This window comes from Canis lupus, chromosome 4 (assembly GCF_003254725.2).
Source record: "Canis lupus dingo isolate Sandy chromosome 4, ASM325472v2, whole genome shotgun sequence".
Classification (NCBI taxonomy): domain Eukaryota; kingdom Metazoa; phylum Chordata; class Mammalia; order Carnivora; family Canidae; genus Canis; species Canis lupus.
Window position 1 is genome coordinate 75,108,950 of NC_064246.1, and position 24,635 is coordinate 75,133,584.

The 24,635-nt window shown below is 37.6% G+C and overlaps 1 long non-coding RNA gene across 2 annotated transcripts in view; it reads left to right on the forward strand.

Annotated features, from left to right (window-relative positions):
* The first annotated feature begins 24,146 nt into the window (after positions 1–24,146).
* The window catches only part of LOC125755009 (uncharacterized), a 78,181-nt gene continuing 77,692 nt past the window's right edge, over positions 24,147–24,635 (forward strand). For both annotated transcript variants that reach the window (XR_007410417.1, XR_007410418.1), the window contains exon 1: positions 24,147–24,391. This is a non-coding gene — a long non-coding RNA (uncharacterized LOC125755009). The remainder of the gene's footprint in view (positions 24,392–24,635) is intronic.

Sequence of the window (24,635 nt, forward strand, 5' to 3'; positions counted from 1 at the left end):
ATAATATTCTGATATCTTGCAGGGTAGAAATTAGTATTCCTCTTATAAATACCAAAATGACACTTGCTATCAACTGTCTTTTTAAATAATTAAAAGTATATTTACCAACCCACTTAGTCATTATTTAATTTGTACATTCTTTAGAGTTCCATATTTTTTCCAGGATAGGATTTGACTACCTTTGAACCACACTTCATATCTCATCTCAGGGGGAAAAAAAATGGAAAAGTAATGCTGTAAACATCTTTACATCAAGTAAAGGTTATTTAAAGGGTCTATATGTATTTTTTCAGGATTCTCAACTAGAAAGAGCTTCAAGCTCTGTGTGTATATTCATATGCACAGTCATACATGGGGATACATTCACATATGGAAAACAAACTCTCCCCTCCAGAAAACAGAGGTTGCGGGGGAGGTGGGGAGGGAAGTAGAGACTTGGACTGAAGTTATAATGAGAAAAGACACTATAAAAATAACATTGTGGCTTCTGTGGGATCCCATATTTATCCTCTCAGATGCTTCCAGAGCAAACATAGTCCATTTATAAATGAAAGAATTTTGCTGTCAACCTAGAAGCTCCACCTGAGATCTGGAGAGGAAAAGCCTCACCCTCACTCTTTTAGCCTCTTACCTCATAGCCTGAGGCAAACAGCACCATCACCACCCTCTGAAAAATATAGATGTAGGCATCTACACTCACCTTTGAAGTAGAAAAGGAAAGCAGTTAGTATTTAAATCTACCCCAGAGACACAGTTTGAATATGGTCATTTTTCCAACCTCAACAATTATATCTGAAATGAGATTCAATTTGAATTAGATATCTTAGTTCTGTGTTCTCTAGTCTTAGGATGGAGTACAGAGATTCCGCCTATGTTACTCAAAAATGACCTAGGTACCACAGGAGAGATGAAAAGGGAAAGTGAGTAGTAGTTAGGAAGGAGATGTGCCTCCTCCCACCAACCACCAATCTCCTGAGAGATCAGGAATACAGTGGAAAGAGCGCGAGGTTAATCATGAGTAAGAGGTGTATTTGAATCCTTAGTTCACCATACTTAGTGTCCGACCACAAACATTCCACAAATCTTTTGGTCCTGCAATTTTTCTTCTTTAAAGATATAATAATCATTCCTACTTTCAAATAAAAAGCTCTTATGATAACTAAATGAGAATATGTTTGTAGAGATTCTAATACAGCACTTAGCCCATGGATGCTCATAAATATTTAAGTACATTTTTTACAGCTCTTCTGACAGTCCTGAACCTACTGGCCCTCAAATCTATTTATTGCCCTTCCTCTGCTCTTCCTCTGTGTATTACAGAGGGGCTCACCTCCCTGCAGACTATATCTTCCCAGGCTTCCATAGCACGTGGCTCGGTTAGACCAGCACTATGGAAAGTACTTATGGATGTTAGACGACAAGGGGTACAGGGATATCCCAAAGTACACTTTCCCTTCCCTGCCCTCTGCCTTTAGTGGTTTTCTGGCAGCAGCTGCATGTCCTTTATGGTGTGCCTTCTAGCAAACAGGACCACCATATTCCCCTCTGGTCAGGTGATCTCAGCTCTTTAGGCATACCACCTTCTTCCAGACTAGGGAGAATAAAGGCTAACTTTTGGGTTAGCTCCCTAGTGATCCCCATGTGGTTTGGTTTGGCTCTCCCTTCTCTACCACTTATATAGCTACTTCCCTGCATTAGGCCCCCCTGTTTTAGATATTCAAAGTAGTTTCTGTTTTTCTGGTAAAATCTTGGCTGAGAGAAAATTCTTTTCCTCTTTCCCGAGCAGTGACAGTAGAGGAGGCAATATAAAAGTCAGGAAACAGCCTGCTTTGGGGTTACTTTATCCCAGCAAACTCAGGGCTTGCAACCCTTATTTTGTCTTGCCCATTACCTGATCCTTTTATGTGATAATTATGATCATGATTTAATGACCTATAGAGAGGGGAAGTATCAAGAATCACCTACCACTATCTAAATGGATGGTGTGAAGAGCACCATCAAATGGAAGAGCTAGTAGTTTAGTTGTTTATCATCCTAGACATCAGTGAGCAAGTCTGTCCAACAGATAAAATAATTAATAGACAACAGGCTAGAACTGTAGTGATATGTACAAAAGATAGACAAGTTTGGGAGCATTAAATGCCTTTTGAAAGACACTTGTGGGGCCTTCTATTCACTTCATTCAGGTGTCTGCTCAAATGACACCTCAGAGAAGCCTTCCCTGACCATTTGATTCATATCAGTGCTTCCCTGACCACCTGATTTCAACCAGTGCCATCATCATCACCACTACTCTCTTTTCATTTCAAGGGATTTATGAATACATTATACATTTATTTGTTTATCATCTATTGCCTATACAAGTGAGGAAAACTTGGAAGGCTAAGGGCTTTATTTTATTCATCACTAAACATCAAGAACCTATCTAGTAGGCATTCAGAAATATGTATTTGGTGAATGAATGAATATGAGAATACTACCCAGCCTTGCGTCTGCATCTGCCTTCTTCTCCCCACTATATACTACCCACCACAGCCAAGAGTACTCATTACCTACTTCTACCAGTAAATCCCAAGCTAAACACTAGCAGGCCCTCTTTAATGCCCTAACAGAAAACATATACTGGCTTCTGAGTCTCAGGTAAAGGCCTTTACCACTTTCAAGAGCCTCATGATGCTCTTTCACCTTGTTTTGCCTTTTCAGTTCTTATTGGTTTTTTTTGCTTCCTGAGTATTTCCCTGGACCTTTTCACCTTTGCCTTGCCCATTTGTTTGCCTGGCTAGCCTCTGACTCAGTGTTTTAAATTGGCCACAAACTCATATATAGATCTTGAGTTCTTACTATTGACCTGCTACCAGCACTTACTTTTGGACCCGAGTACTTGGCTTTCCTTTCTTACATATATCCATGTTCTGTATAATGCATTTTATTTTTTTAAATATTGTATTTATTTGAGAGAGAGAGAGAGAACACAAGCAGAGGGAGTGGCAGAGGGAGAGGGAGAAGCTGGCTCCCTGCTAGGCAGGAAGCCTGATGTGGGGCTCGATCCTTGGAACCTGAGATCATGACCTGAGTTGATGGCAGACGCTTAACAAACTAAGCCACCCAGGCACCCCTATATATTTCATTTTAAAATAATGGAAGGAAAGGGAAGATAGAGCAGGGGAAAAATAGAAGATACTGAAAATAAAACACTTCTGCCTTACCATTTTTTTCTAGGGTTGGACTTTACAAGAGCACGTTAAGTTCTGATTTGTTTGAGCTGATGACTTAATGTATAATCTTGAGGAAGGTTATTTGACTTTGTGGTCTAGCTTGCCCTAACAAACCATAACAAAAAAACAAAAAGCTTAACACTAATGCTCAGCTCCACATTCCAAGAGGAGCCTTAATCCTAGACTGATAAATAATAAGTAAAATTAGCCCTGCTAATCCCTCGTTACTTCAGGCTTTGGTGATATATCCATGCTGTTGAAGTGACACTTAAATTATTTACTTAACAGTATTTTGTGCTTGGAAACAGCTTCATTAGTCTCCCCATTTTTTGTGGAACTAATATACGAGTTGGTGGAATGGAAAAGGATTTGGTTTAGGAGTTCAGAAAGCTGGATTCTGGTATCAACTCTACCACCTATTAGCTATGTATCTTTGGGCATTTCATCCCTCTCGGGCTTGATGTCCTCATCTCTAAATGAAAGGTTTGGACTTAGATAATGTCTGAAATAATTTCAAACCTTACAATCGTGTGCAACTAGAAAATAAATAAAAGCATTCATATGTATAGAGAGTTTTGCCAAAATGGCACTGAAAACGATATTTTGACTGTGGTATGGGAAAAGGAACTCTGAAATCTCAGTGCCACTGGTTTTCATAATTCTTTTTGAGTTCATTAGCTTCCATTTCTTTACCTACAAAATTAGGAGTTTGAGCAAGAATATATCTAAGTATCCTTCTTTTCAAGGTCTTATAATTCTATGTTTTTATGACTATACAAAATCTATTTCCCTAACTTACTGTGAACAAATTTTCACAGTTTTGAAAATGAACGACTATAAAATGGCACTTGAAATTTGAGTGAGAAGATATAAACTCCTCTCACCTCGATAAGAGCTTTCTGCTTAGTAAATTTTAGGAGGAGGAAAACTTATTAATTCATTATTCATAATATGGATGAATGGATAGATTGACAGGAAGGTAGGTAGGTAGATAGAGAAATAGATACATAGATACATAGATAGATAGAAAGATAGATAGAAAAAGGAGATAGTTATTTTATAATAGAGGCACCAGAAAGAGAAGGAGTAACTAACATGGATATGTGGTTTAATACGATTGTTAGTTTCAGGCCATAAGCCAGATTTTATCTTTGATGAAAGGTGATTTCAATGGACCCAATCTTTGTTTTATTTCTCACATTTTCCAAATTATACCCGTTCCGCAGAACTTGATCTACTAGAGCCAAAATAAAGTCAGTATCTCTAAGACTGTTCGAAGGGCTTTTTTTTTTTTATTAAACTGTCAATATTATCCTCATAAGAGCCTCCTTCTTAATTAACATTGAGAAGAGCTCATTTCTTAACTTTCTTGTAAAACATTGATTGAAGTTAGGTTAAAAATCACAAGTGCTTAAAACCTATGATTTGAGTTTCCACTATTTTCCAAGAAGGCAAATGGTAACTGTGACAGAAAAGGGCGGGCGGGGGGGAGGGAGAAAGACAAGGTAGTTTCCTATTTCTTGGGGAGAAAGCATTTAAATACCACTTCCTATTTTAAAGAAAGACTGTGATGGATAATTAAAAGGAAAGTATATATAAAAGTACTTAACACAGGACCTGGAACACGGTGTTTGACAAATGTGAGTCTTCTTCTTTCCTTTCTTCCTTCTACAAATGGATTCCTAGACAATCCTCAAGATGATTCTGAATCCTGAAAGTTCTAAATCATCCCTATTCCATAATTTACTATGCCACTCCCCTTTTAATAAAACCTAATAAACATCTCTATGCTTCACTTACCCTTAGGCTGTTCATTTTATTTCTACTAGTGTGTAAACATATAAAAGGCTCAAAACTTGCAGAGTCAAGATTCAGCATGCTTTAAGGATCCTGCCTTACAGAGGTCTATTTTTAAGTTGTGAGCTCTGAGAACACATTGTAAAAGGAAATGAGTACTGCTTGTTCAGTCTTCCTCAGTTTTGGACCTTTCCCACCTCCTTCTAGGACAGTGAAGTTCCAAAGACATGGGTGAAGATCAGCATCCTCTGTAAGGAATACCTACAAAATCTACTTTTGGGCACCCTTAATTTGGAGCACAAACTTGCAGATTTGAAAGGCTTCTGTCATCCCGCTTTGCCTTACCTATACCAAAGGTTATTGAGTTCCATTTTCTCAATCACTGATTTATCCTTACTAGTTTTTTTTAATGATAACTAAAACTGTTCAAGATTGTGCTCAGTCTATTCATATATTTGATGTGTGATAACAATGTATTATATTTGTTTAGATATATCTATCCTTTTTACCACAAAGGATTCGGTTGCCTTTTAACAATATATGATAAATTTATAAGATGGAAAATCCAACTTAAAGAAAAAGAGAGGGACACCTGGGTGGCTCAGCGGTTGAGCAGCCCCCTTTGGCTCAGAGTGTGATCCTGGAGTCCTGGGATCCAACCCCATATCTAGCTCCCTGCACGGACCGTACTTCTCCTTCTGCCTGTGTCTCTGCCTCTCTCTCTCTCTCTCTCTCTCTCTCTGTGTGTGTGTGTGTCTCATGAATAAATAAATAAAATCTTCAAAAAAAAAAAAGAAAGAAAAGAAAAAGGAGAATATAAATATGGTTGCTATGACTGACCCACGTACTTAATTTTAAATTCACTTGCCACTAGGGCCATAATATTTACCAGGGAGTGAGAAGTATAGCAGTGTACAGAAGAGAGATTAAAAAAAAAAAAAAAGAAGAGAGATAAAACTTTTTAGCACTAACTTCTAAATAAAATTATACATAGGACTTTCCATAAGAGATACAGAGTCATTAATGAACTATATTCTTAATATATTTACAGCAAATTAAGTGGGGGATCAGATGGCTATTTTTTATGGTAACCTTCAATAAAATGTTCATGGCATAAAATTAAAGAACATTGAAGGATGAGTATGTGATATTGTAAAGGATTGAGACCAATTCTGAAAGTGTTTAGAATTGCAGTTGATCCAGGGGAAGAGTGTAGAAGGCTTAGAAAAGGAACAAACTGTCCCTTAGATAACTGATCCAGAACACAATTCTCACTTTTCAGCTGCTAAAAGAAGATATAAGAGATAACACTCTGACTTTAAACTAATGTAACAGTGTGTGTGAATTTACTCAAATAAAAGAAATTAAAAAAAAAAAGATATTATACTCTCAGAATAAGACCTAGGAGGCTGGGCTTCAACAATGGGAGTAAATCCTTAAGCTTGGAAAATCAGACAAATAAGCACCAAGGTGTTAGGTACCTAACTTATGTTCCAGCCTGAATTAAAGATCACCAACTTCCACAGGATCTGATTGTATATGTTGTGTATATATTTAGATTAAGAATCTTCACATTAATCTGACATTACTTAGCCAAACTAAAATATGTCTTTTAATTTGAGGCATAAAGTCTCATGATCAATCTGGGTTTTCCATGTACCTTCCCAATTAAAACCTGTATGTGGGATCCCTGGGTGGTGCAGCGGTTTGGCGCCTGCCTTTGGCCCAGGGCGCGATGCTGGAGAGCCGGGGTCGAATCCCACGTCGGGCTCCTGGTGCATGGAGCCTGCTTCTCCCTCTGCCTGTGTCTCTGCCTCTCTCTCTCTCTCTCTCTGTGTGACTATCATAAATAAATAAAAATTTAAAAAAAATTTTTTTTAAAAACCCTGTATGTTATTTCAGCAGGAGGCTTGCCTGATCCCCTGCACTAAGGTGGACCTCCCCAGTGCATGTCCCCCTAGCCTACTACCCATTATACTTTAGTCATAATTAGTAATTTAATGTCTCTTCTCCCCTTTAGGCAGGAAAAGCACAGGAAATAAATTTATCTCTTTCACTAAGGATATTCTGTGTCTAGAATATAATGTCTGATTTACTATCAGTCTGCAAACCCCATTTGTTAAATTATTGAATGCATGCTGCTATTTTCAGTGTTGCTTTATAACTTTTGTTTGTTTGTTTCATAACTGTTTGGTAAATTATCATTCCATACATTAGGAGTGAACTCATGTAGTGTGTATGTTGGATGTAATAGATATGACATTTATTCCTTAAAACCACCCTCTGAGAAAAATATTATTTTTAACAAATATTTTATTTATTTATTCATGAGAGACACAGAGAGAGAGGCAGAGACATAGGCAGAGGAAGAAGCAGGCTCCCCATAGGGAGCCTGATGCAGGACTCAATCCTAGGACCCCAGGATAATGACCTGAGCCAAAGGCAGATGCTCAACCACTTACCCAGGTGCCCTGAAAAATATGATTCTTATCTTCATTTTACTAATGAGAAAACTGAGGCACCAAGAAGGAAGGTACTTCTTAGGATCATACCATTAGGAAGTGGTAGGATTCACTCTCAGGCAGTCTGGCTCCAAATTCCACAGTCTTTACCACATAATACGGGACCTATGACCAAATCACCTTTAGGGTTTTAATAATTTCAGCCTCTCACAGAGTGCCTGCATTTTTACTGACTTTTATTCATAGCAATTATTGTTTTAATTTGCTTTTCTTTGATAAAAAGTTGAGATCGAATATTTGTTTCATTATTAGCTCATTGTGTTTCTTTAGGAAATTAGTACATGGTATCTCATTGTGGTTTTGATTTGTATTTCCCTGATGGCAAGTGATGCAGAGCATTTTCTCATGTGCATGTTGGCCATGTCTATGTCTTCCTCTGTGAGATTTCTCTTCATGTCTTTTGCCCATTTCATGATTGGATTGTTTGTTTCTTTGCTGTTGAGTTTAAGAAGTTCTTTATAGATCTTGGAAACTAGCCCTTTATCTGATACGTCATTTGCAAATATCTTCTCCCATTCTGTAGGTTGTCTTTTAGTTTTGTTGACTGTATCCTTTGCTGTGCAAAAGCTTCTTATCTTGATGAAGTCCCAATAGTTCATTTTTGCTTTTGTTTCTTTTGCCTTCGTGGATGTATCTTGCAAGAAGTTACTGTGGCCGAGTTCAAAAAGGGTGTTGCCTGTATTCTTCTCTAGGATTTTGATGGAATCTTGTCTCACATTTAGGTCTTTCATCCATTTTGAGTTTATCTTTGTGTCTGGTGAAAGGGAGTGGTCTAGTTTCATTCTTCTGCATGTGGATGTCCAATTTTCCAGCTCCATTTATTGAAAAGACTGTCTTTCTTCCAATGGATAGTCTTTTCCTCCTTTATCACAATGAGATACCACCTCACACCAGTGAAAATGGGGAAAATTAACAAGGCAGGAAACCACAAATGTTGGAGAGGATGCGGAGAAAAGGGAACCCTCTTACACTGTTGGTGGGAATGTGACCTGGTGCAGCCACTCTGGAAAACTGTGTGGAGGTTCCTCAAAGAGTTAAAAATAGACCTGCCCTACGACCCAGCAATTGCACTGTTGGGGATTTACCCCAAAGACACAGATGCAATGAAATGCAGGGACACCTGCACCCCGATGTTTATAGTAGCAATGGCCACAATAGCCAAGCTGTGGAAGGAGCCTCGGTGTCCATTAAAAGATGAGTGGATAAAAAAGATGTGGTTTATGTATACAATGGAATATTACTCAGCTATTAGAAATGACAAATACCCACCATTTGCTTCAACGTGGATGGAACTGGAGGGTATTATGCTGAGTGAAGTAAGTCAGTCGGAGAAGGACAAACATTATATGTTCTCATTCATGTGGGGAATATAAATAATACTGAAAAGGAATATAAGGGAAGGGAGAAGAAATGTGTGGGAAATATCAGAAAGGGAGACAGAACGTAAAGACTGCTAACTCTGGGAAATGAACTAGGGGTGGTAGAAGGGGAGGAGGGCGGGGGGTGGGAGTGAATGGGTGACGGGCACTGGGGGTTATTCTGTATGTTGGTAAATTGAACACCAATAAAAAATAAATTTAAAAAAAAGGAAATTAGTACATGTATGTTTTAATTGTTGGAGATAAAGGAAAAAGAAGGACCAAGAAATAGGCCATTGTTCAGATAGAACAACTAACTAAGGAGTTGCTTTGAGGGGCTCGGAAGCATGGGGGAAGTACCAACAACAAATGTCTCTATTTTTAGGGTGGTAATTAATTTATCCTGGAAACCAGTGCTCTTCAGAGAGGAAAGAGGCACTGTGCTAATGACATCAGACTATAGGCATCAACCAGGACTATCCCAGGCAAACTGGAATATAGAGTCACCTTACCTAATTTTTGCCATAGCATCAGGCTGGTTCTAATTCTGAACCGTGGTGGCTGCTACTGGTTACCCCAAAAAGTTTTATTCAGCATATCATGTGGGCCATGTTCATTTTTCTAACATTCCAGTCATTGCACAACTATTTGTACTGTCCTCTTCAATATGTTCTCTTAGGAGACTACAACCTATTCGAATGATGCTGCAATTGTTCAAAATATTTTTGTAATTCTGTCTGGTATCACCTTCTAATCTATTTAATGGTTTTTTATTAAAAAATCAATTTAAACACATCTTATTAATCTTTTTTATTCCAGTTAGCTCCTCACCAGTAGAAACACTTAATATTTGCAGAATTCAGTGAAATGGAATTAGATTCTAAAGCTCAAAATTACCCTTAGAGGAGGAAAATTCACTACCATTGAATCTATTCAATAGGTCACTACTCAGAAAAAAAAGACTGAAAAGAAATACAGAAAAAAAGACTGAAAAGAAATATTAACCATGTTTATCTTTAGGTTTTAGAATTACAAGTAAAAATTCAGAAAACAATACACAACAAAACAAAATCAAGCTTTCAATATGAATATGTATTACTGTTGAGAATATTTTCATTTAATTTTGTTTTTACATACAATGCTTCAGGTAATTCCAAAGAAGAATTTCTCAAATATGTTACATAATATTACCATTTGGAGAATATGTGTACAACTTGCAAAAGTGATTACTTTGCACACATTTAGATGAGTACATTCTGTAATGTTTGTTTAAAAAATAATCCACTACTTTGTAATCATGTTTCTATTTTAGATATTTTCATGAATATAAGTCATGACATGGATTCTATGAGAGACAGGATTTTAAAAATAAGAGAAACAAACATTCAAGAAATAAGTAGATGACACTTAGGGTCAGGGCATGTAGCCAGCTGCCTGGGGAGTAGTCTCCACAGCTGCACTCCTCTCTAGTAGTGACACAGAGCAGCAACAGTGGTTCATCTAGAAGTTCTACCTGGTGATAAGCAATTTAGAGACTGAGAACAGCTTTATCATACAAGTTTTATGGAATGAAAGCAAAGGATAAAAGTTCCAATAATTTGCCTGCTTTGGTAGTGTAATGATGGACTGCTGAGCTTTCAGACCAGAGCATTGAGAGGACATACACAGACGACCCACATCAATACACATACATTTTTGTCAACTGTACAACCAACTAAAACAGCCATGCCCTCAACACAAACTACCCCATAAACCAAGAGCTAATTAAATACAAACAGGGTTGTTATCACTCACCAGTGGCTGGAGTGGTGTATGGTAAGGGTGTTCTGAGCAAGAGTGTCCATGTCAATAATAAGACTTTCTATGAAGAACTTTCTGAAACTTGTTGATGAGAGAATGGGAAAGGGAAGAAGGGGTGGGCACTGACTGTGGCTGGTGGCTGAGAACTCGAGGCCACCCAAAGGCAGTGGTAACATATGTTGAAGGAGGCCATTTTACCAACTCCTTTTGAGCCAGGGCCATGTTCAGAGCAGATGTTCTTATGTGACTGCTGCTTTCTCTGTGGATGAATATTGGGCTGGGCTGCGAAGGAGGTGGGGACAGTGGGAAGCCAAAACTGGTTCCCCTCTCCCTGTGGAAAGGAGAAGCGTGCTGCCCGTTGTAAAAAGAAAACATTATAAAGTGCCTGTTTATGTGCTAAAGTAATTTCTAATTACTGGAGGCTGGGAACGTGGTCTGGTGTGGTTAAAGGAGGGCACTCAGCACCAGGACAGTGACTATTCTGTTCTCTTCTCTGCCCTTAGCCTCCTCATGTGACTGGCTGCAAGTCACCTACCTCCTTTCCCCTCAGAACTCCCACCTAGATGATTTGGGTAAAACTTCCCATTCATCCAGCACTTGGCATCTGGCATTCTCAAGCCCTTTAAAAATGTAGACTAATTAATAGTATCCCTTTGAGACTGGAAATTACTATTATGAAGATGATACTTTTAGTTGACAGTGATTAGAGACACACGGAGTTTAAATGATTTCCCTCCAGGAGTTAGAATCCCTAAATGTGGGTAAGAGCTAATCTTGGGCTATCACCACTCAACCCCACACCCTGGCAGACCACACCAGGGAACTCACAGGGTGCTTTGAGGATAAATGAGTTATTTACTCAACCTTTAAGGCAACTCAGATTAGGTGTTAAAGAAATACAAAGCAATTCTAATACAGATGGGGGCTTTATTTTCACAAAGCCGCACTAGTCTTGCTAAAACCCTTAGCTCCCTGGGCAGAGCTCCTTCCTGGTCATCTCCTTTCCACTGGAGGCTGTCACAAGGACAAACTGTTAAAACTAGATTGAATTATTACTCCCTCATTTTAGTTGTAAACTTTTCAAAAAATTACAACATAGTCCTTGAAAAATAAAGTTTAAGTAATCAAAAATTACACAGAATAAAGAAAACAATACTTCTTCAACCCTTGTCCTATAGCCACCCCCAACAACCCCAATCATATTTCCCAGTGCTAAACACTGTCCGCTTTCTTCTCTGTCCTTCCAAGCAATCCTAGCATTAGTTATAATACTTAGGAGGCTGTGTAGCCTGACTGCTAGCTCCATGATTTCCTAGCTATGTAATATTGGTCAAGGTCACTCACCTCTCTTGAGCTTCAGTTTGCTCATCTGCAAAGTGGAAATAATTATAATGCCTATCTCACATGGATATTTAAAGATTAAAGAAGATTCCTCTCCATACAGTTAAATAAATGTAAACTATAGTTTTAGGAATATATGCAGTACTTTATCTTACAGAATAGGATCATTTCGGGGCACCTGGCTCACTCAGTTGGTGGAGCATGTGACTCTTGATCTTGGGGTTGTGAGTTTGAGCCCTATTTTGGGTATAGAGATTACTTTAAAATAAAGAATAGGATCATTTCAACTGATCCTATTTTGAGTTTCACAAAGTGACTTTTTCACCCAACCTTGTGCCATCACCAAAGGATTTCTCCCACATTAGTTTGTAAAGATGGGGTCATATTCAGAATAGTGACAACCTGACCCAAACATTTAGCAGTCAAGAAGAATACATTGAACAATCAGAGGAGATGTGAGGCAAAACCAGCAGGTGAATACCAGCCAAATATCAGTGATATCTAGGGAGCAACCTTATTCTGTTTAAATCATCCCTTTTGTTTCTATAGAATGTTTAGTCATTTTTAATAGTGCTTCAAACAACATGCATGTATATTTTTTATTGGTTTCTTGCTTAATTCCTATATGTCAAGGACCCTGCTATATATGGCTTCTATACTTTGAAATGATTAAGGATTACTTCAGGCACATTACATGGCCAACATTTTTTAAAGTTCCATGTGTGCTTTGAAAGGTTGCATATTCTGCAGTTGTGTATGCACATTTTTTATATAGCCATAAAGCAAGTTTCTAAAAACGTGTTGTTCAAATTTCTATTACTCCACTGAATTCTGTTGCTGCTTCTTTTTTTAAAGATTCTATTTATTTATTCGTGAGAGACACAGAGAGAGAGGCAGAGATATAGGCAGAGGGAGAAGCAGGCTCTCTGCAGGGAGCCTGATGTGGGACTCGATCCCGGATCCTGAGATCACAACCTGAACCCAAGGCAGATGCTCAACCACTGAGCCACCCAGGTGTCCCTGCTACTGCTTCTATCAATCATGGAGAGCAGTATACTAGAGATTTCCCACTATGATTGTGGATTCTTCTATTTCCACAATAGAAGCTAGACTAAATGATAATTTACAATTATCTTTACAGGTAATTCAAAGTCTACAACTGCCTCTTCATAAATTAACTGGTTTAGTTTTGTCTACATTGTAGTCCATAAACAAATTATAGTACCAATGGTTATTTTAGATGCTACATGGCTCAACTTTAAAAAAGATTCTAATAAACAGTTTACTACTTAGTGTGCATTAGAAAAAAATTAGAAAACTAGCACATCAAACTCAAAATTTCGGGATCTACTGCTTAAAATGAAATAAAACTAATTATTTAAAGTTTTTAAAAGTCAATTTAAAAAAAAATTAGAATATAACGTTACCAATTACTCTAGAATATGGCAAATATCTTGAAGATAGTTTACAAAAGACTGAGGTGTGAAAGACCTTGAACTAGGTAATAAAGAAAAACCTATAAACACAACAAAAGGCACATCTTTAAATTGCTGGACTGCTCTGTATATTGAGGGCACACAGTAAATATAATGATGCCTCCTTATAAAGCAGCGGTAGAGTCTGGGACTAATGCCAGTGTTGTGGACTAATAATAGTTTTAAAGTTTTGACTTAGTTTTACCAACTTTTTTTGCAGATATGATTTCAAATATTATCTAGGTGTACTTAATTATGCTTTTTCAATGGATAATATTTACCTTGAATATATTTACATGTTAGAAATTCTTCCTTTACTTATTTAATTAATTATTTGGCTAAAAGCACCAAGTTCAGATTATCGATTTGTCCCCTTTGCTTCTGGTTGTTGGGCTATTCCACCAGCTTTTGGTGGATAACAAAAATGAAGGTGTTGGTCAAAGTTTTGGTTTTAGATCACTTGTGTATGTTGATTTGTTCTTCTTAAGGCCACTAACACAAGTAATAGAGCATTATGAAGAGTCTGATACTTTTAACTGAAAAAGCTTTTGGCTACAATTCTCTAATAATAACACTTATATCTTTATAGTCTTTAAAGTTACAAAGCACTTTCACAGACACTGATTAAATTAATCTTCACACAGGGGATCCCTGGGTGGCTCAGCGGTTTGGCGCCTGCCTTCAGCCCAGGGCGGGATCCTGGAGACCCGGGATCAAGTCCCGTGTCGGGCTCCCTGCATGGAGCCTGCTTCTCCCTCCTCCTGTGTCTCTGCCTCTCTCTCTCTCTCTCTCTCTCTCTCTCTCTCTATGTCTATCATAAATAAATAAAAAATAAATCTTTAAAAAAGTTAATCTTCACACAACCTTGTGAAGTAGGTAGAGTGTTGTAATACAGTATGTGAAGGTGCCCTGGGAGGATTGAAACTAGAGAACTATCTTCTTTTGAAGCTAGAGAACTGTCTTTTAGGACATTTAAAGCAGCCAGTGCATTTCAAGAGAAGATGGGTTTTATCTTTAGGGGAAGTCCTCCTTTTGTTCTGGGAGGCGTTGTTGTCAAGCAGATATAAGGCAATACCTCATAGGCAATTCTTTGGAAAACCTGGTAGATTGAAATGTTAAGAACTTGGTTTCATAGTGTAAAATGAGTCTATTAACATGACTGTAACATCAAGGATTTGGACAATTTTTAAAATTTGTTTTCAGATCCCTTTTGCTAAAAAATATTATTTGTTCTTGGGAAATGTGTCTGTATCCTTGCATAAGTACTGACTGGCTCATAGAAAAGGGGCAATTGGCTGATGGTGAAGAAGAACAAGCAAGGTTGACATCTTTCACATCACCTAAATGATAGATTAAGAAACGCATCAAACATGAATGTGGAATACACTAGCTAAGTCAGTGATTTCTCAAACCTGGTGTCATGAAGGGCTTTAACACCCTAGGCTTCAGCCTTTGGTACATATACTGTGAACTATTGTGGTTGCCATGTCCATAATAAGTGGCCCAGGCCACATTTTGGAGGTAGGGGGTTAGCATTTCCCTGAAGGAAATGACCTTCCTATCATGATGCATCCTAGGAAAGAAAACAGAGCCTGTGATGATGCTTCTCCAACATGCCCACTGATCACGACTGAACTGGCTTCACATTTCAAGGAAAGCTTGACAGGAGTTATACAAGTAATCAGTGTGGGTGTGGGGACTTTTGGAATCATAAGCAAAGGTAAATTCACCATGAAACAAAAGAAGCTAATTATCAGGGTTTTTCCGTGTTGGGAGGGCCCTATCAATGTGTATGCGTGGTTACCTGTTTTTAAACATGCAAAGTAAAATATTTTTTGTATCATTTTTCTTACAGAAAATCCCAAAATTATGTCAATTTCATTCCCTACAGAATCTGAGTCTGTCCCAATTCTTAGGTAATCTGTGTTGAACTTTTGTTATTTCCAAGACTTTAGGAAAGTTCTGGTAAATATTTCAGCCCTTAGTGCCACCTTCGGCTCAGGGAGTGATCCTGGAGACCCGGGATTGAGTCCCACGTCAGGCTTCCTACATGAAGCCTGCTTTTCCCTCTGCCTATGTCTGTGCCTCTGTGTGTGTGTGTGTCTCTCATGAATACATAATAAAATCTTAAGTAAGTAAGTAAATAAATAAATAAATAAATAAATAAATAAATAAATAAATAAATATTTCAGCCTGTCTTGGCAATTCTTTGGAGGAATTAAAGGGTACTGAGTCTATACTTGGGATGAAATTGCTAATGTTGTGGCAATATCCTGGAGAAGCCAGTTATGAGGTACAGTAGTTGACCAGCAAGCAGCAAGTAGACAGTGGGGATTGACTGTGGGCCAGTGCAAGAGTGTGCCTGGACCAGACATGCTTACCACCACTCTCACATATAATAGAGGGGAAGAAGCCTGGAAAGAAAACTTAATCCCACTATTTATGTACATAGGAGCTATTGGAGTTATATTCATTTTAGAGAGTAAGAAACTAAAGAGAACAGAAATGAAGCAAATAAGACTGAGATAATTTGTAGAATTAATCGGAATGGAGCCTAAGTCTTCTGATTTCATGGTCAGTTTCTACCATGCTGAAAGGAGTACCTTGAGGTTCAGAGGTTCCCATGTAGGAACTGAGCAAAAATAAAAAAGCATTAAGCGAATTTTAGTTGCTATTGTAGTGAGTTCTCACTTGTTTGTAGGAACAATTTGATGACATCCAGGATTCTTGTTTGAGCAAGAGTTTCAAAGTTCTGCTACTGTGTATCCACTGTCTGAATCCATTTTTAAGGAATTCAAAAGGAGGCAAAACTAATCCGAGGTGATAGCAATCAGAAAGTGGTTGAGGAGTGGGCCAGGGGCATTGATGGGAAAGATGGAAGAAGGGAACTTTCTTGTTCTATATAGATCTTATTACACTCATCAAACCTTATAAAACTGAATATGTAATAACTGTGTATATCATTGTATATTAATAAAACCTCAATGAATATATAAAATAAGACTAACCAAAACAGCCATAAAATTAAAAATTGAATTAAAACTCTTATTCTGCAGAGGCATGAGTAAAGATTCTCAGGACTCAGGGAAGTAAGATCTCTATTCTTCCTGTTGCAAGGGAAAATGTTTCCCCACATTACTGCGTGTCACGTATCTGTCTCCTTTTTATCTCTCACTGTCACTGGAGAACAATGCCATTGGCAGACACAGTATAGTTATCAGACAAACAATAATATTATTACTGGAAAAATTGGCAAGTTGTTTTCTGCAAAATCCTTTCCCAATCATAGAGTTGCATTTCCTTTCCTCCTATTCTCTGATACTTCAATCTCTCTGCTGCATTTTTTAAAAAATAAACTCTAGCATGGTTCTTAATTCTAAGTGCTGTGTATTTCTGTTTTTCAGTGCTCTAGCTAAATAGGATTAATTCCAGGAAGTACAGATTTGTTTTTTTTTTTTTTAACTCTCTTTTTTTGAAAAGTTTTCCACTATTCGGAGTCTGTTTTTTAAATAAATGCATGTATTTTTCTTTTTTTAATAATAAATTTATTTTTTATTGATGTTCAATTTGCCAACATACAGAATAACACCCAGTGCTCATCCCGTCAAGTGCCCCCCTCAGTGCCCGCCACCCAGTCACTCCCAGCCCCCGCCCTCCTCCCCTTCCACCACCCCTAGTTCGTTTCCCAGAGTTAGGAGTCTTTATGTTCTGTCTCCCTTTCTGATATATCCCACACATTTCTTCTCCCTTCCCTTATATTCCCTTTCACCATTATTTATATTCCCCAAATGAATGAGAACATATAATGTTTGTCCTCCGATTGACTTATTTCACTCAGCATAATACCCTCCAGTTCCATCCACGTTGAAGCAAATGGTGGGTATTTGTCGTTTCTAATGGCTGAGGAATATTCCATTGTATACATAAACCACATCTTCTTTATCCACTCATCTTTTGATGGACACCGAGGCTCCTTCCACAGCTTGGCTATTGTGGCCATTGCTGCTATAAACATTGGGGTGCAGGTGTCCCGGCATTTCATTGCATCTGTATCTTTGGGGTAAATCCCCAGCAGTGCAATTGCTGGGTCGTAGGGCAGGTCTATTTTTAACTCTTTGAGGAACCTCCACACAGTTTTCCAGAGTGGCTGCACCAGTTCACATTCCCACCAACAGTGTAAGAGGGTTCCCTTTTCTCCGCATCCTCTCCAACATTTGTGATTTCCTGCCTTGTTAATTTTCCCCATTCTCACTGGTGTGAGGTGGGATCTCATTGTGGTTTTGATTTGTATTTCCCTGATGGCAAGTGATGCAGAGCATTTTCTCATGTGCATGTTGGCCATGTCTATGTCTTCCTCTGTGAGATTTCTCTTCATGTCTTTTGCCCATTTCATGATTGGATTGTTTGTTTCTTTGCTGTTGAGTTTAAGAAGTTCTTTATAGATCTTGGAAACTAGCCCTTTATCTGATACGTCATTTGCAAATATCTTCTCCCATTCTGTAGGTTGTCTTTTAGTTTTGTTGACTGTATCCTTTGCTGTGCAAAAGCTTCTTATCTTGATGAAGTCCCAATAGTTCATTTTTGCTTTTGTTTCTTTTGCCTTCGTGGATGTATCTTGTAAGAAGTTACTGTGGCTGAGTTCAAAAAGGGTGTTGCCTGTGTTCTCCTCTAGGATTTTGATGGAATCTTGTCTCACATTTAGATCTTTCATCCATTTTGAGTTTATCTTTGTGTCTGGTGAAAGAGAGTGGTCTAGTTTCATTCTTCTGCATGTGGATGTCCAATTTTCCCAGCACCATTTATTGAAGAGACTTTCTTCCAATGGATAGTCTTTCCTCCTTTATCGAATATTAGTTGACCATAAAGTTCAGGGTCCACTTCTGGGTTCTCTATTCTGTTCCATTGATCTATGTGTCTGTTTTTGTGCCAGTACCACACTGTCTTGATGACCACAGCTTTGTAGTACAACCTGAAATCTGGCATTGTGATGCCCCCAGTTATGGTTTTCTTTTTTAAAATTCCCCTGGCTATTTTCTGTTTATAAAGGAAATATACCCCTTTGGGATAAATGAATTTAATCCAAGATAAGCACTATTGAGTTTTATTTTTTAATATTTTATTTGTTTATTCATGAGAGACACAGAGAGGGGCAGAGACATAGGCAGAGAGAGAAGCAGGCTACCCACAGGGAGCCCGATGTGGGGACTCAATCCCGTGACTCCAGGAACACACCCTGGGCCATCTGAAGGCAGGCGCTCAATCGCGGAGCCACCCAAGCATCCCCACTATTGAAATTGAAACGTGCTTTTCTTCTGTTCTGTTCTATAGTTGATATCATGCTGCATACTCAAGTTTTCTTCACCCTTTTTAACATAATATTATAATATAAGAATTTTTTGACACTATTAGAACCACTTTCTAATGCAGGCTATGCCTGATAATTATTGCTCCTTTATTTTCGAATTGGTCAAACTATTCTACCAACTTTCAGTTGATAATCATTTTCCTGTTACATCCATTAATAAAGCAGTGTTTGTCAACAGCTTTTTTTTCAAGTTCTATGTTAATCAAAATTGGGTAACATTTGTTCAAAATAATAGGCAGATTATGAGTAACCTGAGGGCAAGGATAATATTTTCTCCATCTTTGAATTCTCCACAGTGCCAACATATAGTAGGAATTAAATAGGCATTCGTAGATTGAATGAATGATGATCATTTGATGATATTTTCAGGATGGGGCACCTGGGTGGCTCAATTGGTTAATCATCAGACTCTTGATTTCAGCTCAGGTCATGATCTCAAGATTGTAAGATCAAGCTCTGAGTCAGGCTCTGTGCTGGAAGTAGCCTGCTTAAGAGTCTCTCTCTCTCTCTCTCTCTCTCTCTCTCTCTCTCTCTCTCCCTCTTCCCTTTCTCTGGCATTTTTTTTCTTTGTCTCTCTCAAAAATAATAATAAAGACAATAATAACAACAACAGCAATAATAATATTTCCAGGAATCAAGACCTGAGCAGTAGGCGGATAACCTCAGTACTTATTACTTGTCTTCTAGAAGTAGAATGTACTGTACTGAGGAATCTCGAGCAAAAATAGAATAACTTTTAAACTAGTTCTCTGCTGTTCTGGATCCATAAGCCACCTTTTAACACCAGCATGAACTGTGCACTGGCACTGCTTAACAAACTTTGCTTAAAGATTTTACATGTTCTAGCCATAAGTTTTCTAGTTTTTTAAATCAGTTATCCCTGAATATAATTTGGAATGCATGACTTGTAATGTTCCTTTGTATTTTACCAGGTGGTTATTAATTCATTATCACAGAAGCCTTTTAGAACAGGAATTCAAGATATTTTAGAGTTTCTTTATTCATGCAATTACTAAATCTTAGAACATTTAGAGCCAGAGAAGCCTGAGTGATCATCTATATCAAAGTCTCTTTTTAAAGAAGAAGAAGGCAACCAATTGATTTACCAAGGTGTTTTAGCTAACCAAAGCAGCATTTTGACTTCCATTTTTAACAATGTACTGCCTCAAGTAGATCTGTTCTATGGTTCATTAAGAGTAACATGTTAAGAAAATATATTTCCACTTTTGACAAAATTACTAAGAAGATCAGGATAATGTGTATATATGTAATATATCTAGACTTAAACAAAATACTTGACAAAGTATTTTATCTTCGTGCTTTTATAAAACCAATATAAACTGGATGCTGGAACAATTTTTTTTTAGAGATTTGTTTTATTTCTTGACTTTGCAAGAAATAATACAGATACATAAATATGTGTAAAGCATAAAGATACAGCTTAATGGGTTATTATAAAATAGAGGTATGTGTAACTACCAACCAGATCAAGAAATAAAACATTATCAATTCGAAATTAAGGATATTATGAAAAATGGCCAGGTTTTTTTCATGCATCCTCATGTAACTATATATCCATTTCTGTTGAAGTCACACACACATTATAACCCAGCAGTTCTGCTCCTATAATCATAATGTGTGTGCATCTTCATCTTTAGTAGATAATGCTAGTTTTCCAAATTAGTTTTATCAATTTGTTCTCACTAGTTATATATGAGATTTTCCATGAGCAGTTTTTCCATTTCTGGTTAGTATTTTTTGCATCCTATTTAAGAAATCTCTTCTTACTATTTCTAAAATCTTTATTGTTTTGCTTATCACCTAATTTGGATTTTGTGTATGATATGTTACAGGATCAAATTTCTCTCTTTTCCATATGAACATTCAGTTGTCTCAGCAACAATAGTGAAGGCTGTGCTTTCCTCAGTGCTCTACAATGCCAACTTTTGCATGAGTTAAGTCTCTTTATATGGGTCTCTTCTGTAAGCCTTCTGTTCAAATAGATCTTCTGATCTATTTATCTCTTCAGACAATAACACACTGACAGGTTCTAGGGCTTTATAATACAGCTTCATAAATTGTAAGACAAGTCTTTCCTTACTGATTTATTCTCCAAAAGTTCATTGGTTTCCTTGTTATGAGGGAGTAAGGGAAAAGAGAAGGAGAGGGAGAGAGGCAAAGAAGGAAAGAAGAAAAGGGAAGGAGGAGGGAGGGAGAAGCTAAAGAAAAGAAGAGAGAGGGAATTTCCATAATCAGGAATGCTTTAAACAGGTTTATGATATGAAAGTGGACATTGTTGGTTTATGTAGCACTACTTCTGAAATCTTGAGTTTAGTATTTCCCAATTTTAGAATCTAAAAAATTCATCTCAACCCAATATTATCTGTTAAACATCTACTATGTATCCAACATTGTAGTAGGTATTGTGAAGGGTTCGGAATCAAAATGAAAATATTCAGAGCTCGTTTATTATTTTTATTTTTAAGCTTTGAACTATGAGGATTAAGAAGAGTACTGAATTTCAGATTTTACTATAATTTCTCCACAAAAGAGACAACTAAATTCCTTCTAAATACCTTAAGCCTAACAGAAGTTAACCCTTAATACAATCAAGAAATTAAAAAAAAAAAACTGAGCAAAAATAAAAACAAAAAACATATCCCAACAAACCATTTAAAAGATCTAGGGGATATAAGAGTCATGTACATTGTCTGATGCTGAAAATGGATCACCACTGGGTGTCAAAGCTGAAGCATTAGACCAATCATACAACTTCTTTTTTTTTTTAATTTTTATTTATTTATGATAGTCACACAGAGAGAGAGAGAGGGGCAGAGACACAGGCAGAGGGAGAAGCAGGCTCCATGCACCGGGAGCCCGACGTGGGATTCGATTCCAGGCCTCCAGGATCGCGCCCTGGGCCAAAGGCAGGCGCCAAACCGCTGCGCCACCCAGGGATCCCAATCATAGAACTTCTGGTAGATATTTCAGTCATTCTTAGGATTGATTTTAATAGGCATAATTGTCTATACTTTGTCTTTTAAAATCTTTAGAAAATTTTTCTTCAAAATAAATATATCTCAGAATATCAATGTAGAAAGCACATAGAAGTAAAGCTCCTCTAATTAACAGGTAAGACCTCCTCTCCAACCTGCCCCACCCTCTCTCTGCCACAACCTATAGCTGAGTTATCTCCAGGGCACCCTTGGGATCCATGCATTCCCAAAACAACTTACTAAAAATGAATATTCTGCATCAGTAATGACTATCTAAACTACTAAAATAAAAACTAATCTTGATTCAGAAAATTGGGTTGGTTTCTTCTTTTTTACTTCTAATCTGGTGCTGAGGACACTACACAGCTCCTAGTTCTTTAGTAGAACTAGAAACTATCCAAAGGAAAGTCTCTAAGGAAGTCAAGAAGGTCCACTTGGGAAGGCTTTTGTCTCTCTATTTCTTACTCTAATGAACATTTGTAGTCAATTACCCTACATCCCTGGTTAAAGTAGTCTATAGAACCATATCATATAGTATAGAACCCTGTATCATTATGTAACTCATGTTACAAGGCAGACAGGAACTGAATTTTAGATTGTCTTTCTTTCAGCACAGAATAGAAAATTTGTGACCCTATCCCCCTGATTTCAGAGCTAATGATTTGATAGGGCTTAACTAAACCTCAGGTAGCATAAAGATCTTCACAGGGAGGCATTTCCTCCTATATTCAGGAGAATACATAAACTTGCATCCAAGCAAGAAGCCTGTTGGATAAGTTCTCCAAAGGGAAAGTAATCTTATTCTGATTTCCCTCATCTTCCAATTTAAGGTAGGGCCTTTACTATTCCCTGGACCTTTTCCTAAACTAGTGTGGTGGTGAAACTGAGAAAGCATTAACAAATATGTGTAGGAATGGCAAAAAGAAGTGAAGAAAAATAGAGAAAGATATTGCAACAAGGAAAAGGGCAAAGAATCAAGCAAACATGCTCACCCTTGGACATGTAGTGACTTCTCTTTTCTATGCGGTGCCTCATTCTCCCTGCCTCCAGGTGGTGGCACTGGTGCTCTTTCTGCCTTACCCTGTAGGACAACATTCAGCTTGTCTCCCTAAAATAGGAGGAACTCTAGGAGGTAAGGAAATGAAGAACACTTGGCTGCTTATTATTGGGTCTATTGAAACAAAGCTTCTTGAAGGACCATTCCTTTGCAATGCATTGCCTTAACAAGGATGTAATAATCTGTGAGCAAGAGAAGAAAAAATGAAAGGAATTGGAACTATAAATGGAATGTAGCCTATGGATGGAGCATTCAGGGACAGAGGTGGAAGAGCTGCTCTAAATTTTTAAGGCCGTCTTAAAGATGGTTGGATTAAATCATTTATATCCTAAATTATGCATATTGTAGTCACAAACATAGATCAGTTTCTGTCATTCTCAAATCTATATAAACCTCCCCATACCATTACTGTACTTGGTATTCAACTTTGTAGATGGGAAGAAATAAACCATAAAGGTATCTTCTGACTTGAGCAAGGTCACATAGCAAGTTGGTGATAAAGTTCTCAGGAGTTCTGTACTACGTGAGCAAAGACACTAGATGATAAAGACACAGCTGCACAACTATGCTAGATTCTCACTTGTAAGTTTTCCTGGTTAAGATAAGATATTCTCTAACTATAGCATAGGTACTTTTGGACATATCCCTTGCAAATAAGCATTTTTATTTTTCTATGTTTCTAAAACAGAAGACTCAAACATAACAATGAATCTAAATTACAAAGAGACTATCTTGGGCTTTCAATGGTCCTGGAAAAATGATCACTAGTCTTATCTATCAAGCAAACATAATATACATCATGGCCTACACATAAAATAAATAGCATTTTTGAATACATCTATTTGGGGATTCCTCAGTAAAGCTACAGAGAAAAGATTTTAAATGAGCACTGTAGTAAAACACACAGAAACATTGGTCATGGAGACACATTGGTTTCTACCTCTTCCCTGGTCTCTATCAGACTATATGATTTGTGTAATCTTAATCTTTCTATACCTCCAATTCCATTCTCTGTAAAACAAATGACTGCAATCAGATTAATCTAACCATCATGATTCTGAAACCCTGTTTGTGAGTAAATGTTCCTCCACCTGAGATTGCTTCTAGACAGAATTGCTTCTTCAAAATAATTTATCCTAAAACTATAATCTATATGAAAAGACACCCCAACTGGGTTAGATGTACCTGTCCACCTTTGACTTTCTCTGATTTTTCTTCACAGTATTGCAAGACCACTGCAACACACTGCAACAGTGTATAAACCTAATCTTTGGCCAGGAGTGTCCATGGAGTTAGTATATTTCATAGTGTACTTCTTTAAATTACTCATCATTTCCATGGCTACCTAGAATTCTGTGGTCAAATCTCAGTTTTTGCAGACAAAGAGAAAACAGAGTTAGAAGGGTCTAGGAACGAATGTCAGTTCCAGGAATGTATGTCATGCAAATCCTGCCACTCAACTCAGGTAAGAATGACCAGAACTCGCAAGGCAGACTGAAGGTGCATGTTTCACTGATAGCAAAAGATGTTTTTTGGTTGTTGTGTGTGGTTTTGTTTTGTTGTTGTTGTTGTTTTGCCAAATATTCGTTAGTCTTGGGCAGTATATTGCTAAGTCAACACAAGCTCTACTTTGTATGTGGTGTGTTCTCTTTTCAGGAAAAATTTTTTGCATCTGTAAAGGATTTGAATTGATCACTAAACAGTATTTC